Source organism: Oncorhynchus keta, chromosome 18 (genome assembly GCF_023373465.1).
Source record: "Oncorhynchus keta strain PuntledgeMale-10-30-2019 chromosome 18, Oket_V2, whole genome shotgun sequence".
NCBI lineage: Eukaryota > Metazoa > Chordata > Actinopteri > Salmoniformes > Salmonidae > Oncorhynchus > Oncorhynchus keta.
The window spans coordinates 28491666-28495809 of record NC_068438.1 but is presented as its reverse complement, the minus strand read 5'-3'; positions in this window follow the sequence as shown (position 1 = coordinate 28495809).

Below are 4144 nucleotides of genomic sequence, written 5' to 3'. Positions count from 1 at the left end.
CTCTCATCCATTTATATGCAGATGATACAGTCTTATACTCAGTTGGCCCCTCCCTGGATGTTGTGTTAAGTGCTCTACAACAAAGCTTTCTCTGGCCTTAACCTTGTTTTGAACATCTCCAATACAAATGTAATGTGGTTCGGTAAGAAAAATGCCCCTCTCCCCACCTGTGTGATTACTACCTCTGAGGGTTTAGAGCTTGAGGTAGTCACCTCATACAAGTACTTGGGAGTATGGCTCGACGGTACACTGTCCATCGCTCCAAACTACAGGCTAAGGTCAAATCTATACTTGGTTTCCTTATTGTAATCGCTCCTCTTTCACCCCAGCTGCCAAACAAACCCTGATTCAGATGGCCATCCTACCCATGCTAGATTACGGAGACGTAATTTATAGATCAGCAGGGAAGGGTGATCTCGAACGGCTAGATGTTCTTTACCATTCGGCCATCAGATTTGCCACCAATGCTCCTTATAGGACACATCACTGCACTGCATATACCCGTCGCAAGAGCCCCTGGTTGATGCTTATTTATAAAGACCTCTTAGGCCTCACCCCCCCTATCTGAGATACCTACTGCAACCCTTATCCTCCACATACAACACCTGTTCTGCCAGTCACATTCTGTTAAATGTCCCCAAAGCACACACATCCCTGGGTCGCTAATCTTTTCAGTTCGCTGCAGCTAGCGACTGGAACGAAATGCAAAAAAATCACTGAAACTGGACCGGTTTATCTCCATCTCAAATCAAACATGTGTTTAGCAGATGTTATTGCGGGTGTAGCGAAATACTTGTGCTTCTAGCTCTAACAGTGCAGTAATATCTATCAATACACACAATCTAAAGTAAAGGAATGGAACTAAGAATATATCAATATTTGGAGCAATGTCAGAGTGGCATAAACTAAGATACAGCAGAATAGAATAGAATACAGTATATACATATGAGATGAGTAATGCAAAATATGTAAACATTATTAAAGTGACTAGTGTTCCATTATTAAAGTGGCCAGTGATTTCAAGTCTATGTATATAAGGCAGCAAGCAGCCTCTAATGTGCTGGTGATGGCTATTTAACAGTCTGATGGTCTTAATATAGAAGCTGTTTTTCAGTCTCTAGGTCCCAGCTTTAATGCATCTGTACTGACCTCGCCTTCTGGATGATAGCGGGGTGAACAGGCAGTGGCTCGGGTAGTTGTTGTCATTGATGATCTTTCTGTGACATCGGGTGCTGTAGGTGTCCTGGAGGCCAGGTAGCTTGCCCAGGTAGCTGATGCGTAGGGCAGACCGCAACACGGTATGGAGAGCCCTGCAGTTGCGAGTGGTGCAGTTACTGTACCAGGCAGTGATACAGCCCGACAGGATGCTCTCAATTCAAATCAAATCAAATTGTATTTGTCACATGCGCCGAATACAACCTTACCGTGACATGCTTACTTACACGTCCTTAACCAACAATGCAGTTTAAGAAAGAGTTAAGAAAATATTTACCAAATAAACTTAAGTAAAACATTATCAAAAGTAACACAATAAAATAACAATAACGAGGCTACATACAGGGGCTACCGGTACTGAGTCAATGTGCGGGGGTACAGGTTAGTCGAGGTAGTTTGTACATGTAGATAGGGGTAAAATGACTATGCATAGATAATAAACAGTGAGTAGCAGCAGTATGAAAACAAATGGGAGGGGGGGGGGTCAATGTAAATAGTCCGGGTGGCCATTTGATTAATTGTCGGGCAGTATGGCTTGGGGGTAGAAGCTGTAAAGGAGCCGTTTGGTCCTAGACTTGGCGCTCTGGTACCGCTTGCCGTGTGCTACCAGAGAGAACAATCTATAACTTGGGTGACTGGAGTCTTTGACAATTTTTTGTGCTTTCCTCTGACACCGCCTAGTATATAGGTCCTGGATGGCTGGAAGCTTGGCCCCAGTGATGTACTGGGCCGTACGCACTCCCCTCTGTAGCGCCTTACAGAGGGGAGTGCCGAGCAGTTACCATTCCAGGCGGTGATGCAACGGGTCAGTATGTTCTCGATGGTGCAGCTGTATAACATTTTGAGGATCTGAGGACCCATGCCAAATCTTTTCAGTCTCCTGAGGGGGAAAAGGTGTTGTCGTGCTCTCTTCATGGCTGTCTTGGTGTATGGACCATGATAGTTTTTGGGTGATGTGGACACTGTTGTGCCTTTGGCTATGCCGGATTAAGTGATATGACATGCTATTCTATAAAATCCTTTCTCCGTAATTAATATTCCCTGATTGAGCTAATCATGTAAATGTAATTAACTAGAGAGTCGGGGAACCACAAAATAATATTTATCGAGCTGTTATCTTCTGAATAAACTCTTAAAGACCTAGTAATATTTTACATCAATAGCAGTCAATATTAATCGTCACCTTAATTCAGTCTCATCTGAAAGTTGTAAATTCTTAGTTATCTTCACGAACCCTGGCTAACAAGTTGAATCAGCAATACAAAATTGGGTTTCATTATTTATTTACTAAATACCTAACTAATCACACAGAAGAATTACATATACAAAGAATGAATCATACCTTGATTACAAATGACATCATAAAGGAAAATGTCCCTAGCGGGCGGAACAGATATGACAGCTGGTTACACAAAAGAAAAGGGTCTGGGTTTGAGTGAAAGAGCAGGAAGATTGAGGGACAAAGGGAGAAGCTGTGCTATCGTAAATAAAGTACCTTATGCATTCTAAATTACCGCCTATTTGGAAAAGGAAAATGCAATAAATATTTACTCTGAGCTGCGCTTCGGAAGGTTGGTGGTAGATGGAAGGCCATGTTGCCATACCAAGTCCTTTGTCCTTTGAAGAATGTCTCTGGTGGTCAATTGGATTATGTTGTAGTAACGTCGTTGTGTGGTAGATGGGATACTCTGTCTGTTCTTTCCTCGCCCGCGTTTGCAGCTGCTGTTTCTAACTCAACGGCTAGGAGGTATCACTTCTGTAGTGAATAAGAGTTCAAAGTTCATACCATTCGCAACCAAAGCTCACGCTGAGGTTGGCTTAGTTCTGTAGTTGACATGTCAGTCCTTTTAACGCAGAGGCTGCAGACCTCACGTACTTGGAACAGGAGGTTATATATTGTAATCAAAGCTTTATATAGGAAGGGTGAGGAGGGCGTGTTTGAAAAGTTTTATAACCCATGTCAGGGGCGGGCCACTGATTGAGCAGAGCCCCAACCTTATGAAAACCCAAATCTCTAATTTAGAAGCTAAAATTACATTTAATCTCTACACCAATAATTTTATATTCAAACATTGAAATTGAACAACAATTCCACGTGAATCCGATAACGCTGATGTGGAGACTTTCCACTGTAGAGTTTATGTCACCCTATCATTGAGGGGAATGTCTCAGATGACAACCGAACTGACATCATATTCATTAAGTACCACCGCATGTGATCAATTGGTCGGATTACCAGAATATAGTTCATTTCCCCCCACCTTCTGATGTTCCCAGAATCTCTATGTTAACCAAGGGGTTTTCAAATTTCACATTAGTAGGGTACAGAGAGGAAAAAGGGGGGGGAGAGGTATTTATGACAGTCATAAACCTACCCCAGGCCAACGTCATGACAACATCAAGGAACTTGAAACTCGACCCGCTCCACTACATCCCCATCGATGTTAATGAGGGCCTTTTCAGCCTGCCTTTTCCGATAGTCCACGATCAGCTCCTTTGTCCTGCTCACTGGCACCACACTGCCAGGTCTCTGACCTCCTCCCTATAGGCTTTCTCATTGTTGTCGTTGATCAAGCCTACCACTTTTGTGTCATCAGTAAACTTAATGATGGTGTTCGAGTCGTGTTTGGCCGTGCAGTTGTGGGTGAACAGGGAGTACAGGAGGGGACTAAGCATGCACCCCTGAGGGGCCCCAGTGTTGAGGATCAGCGTGGCGGATGTGTTGTTACCTACCCTTACCACCTGGGGGCGGCCTGTCAGGAAATCCAGGACCCAGTTGCAGAGGGCGGGGCTCAGACCCAGGGCCTCAAGCTAAATGATGAGCTTCGAGGGTACTATGGTGTTGAATGCTGAGCTATAGTCAAGCTATATTGGGGCGGTAAGCAAATTGAAGTGGGTCTAGTGTGTCAGGTGGCGTAGCAGTGAAGAC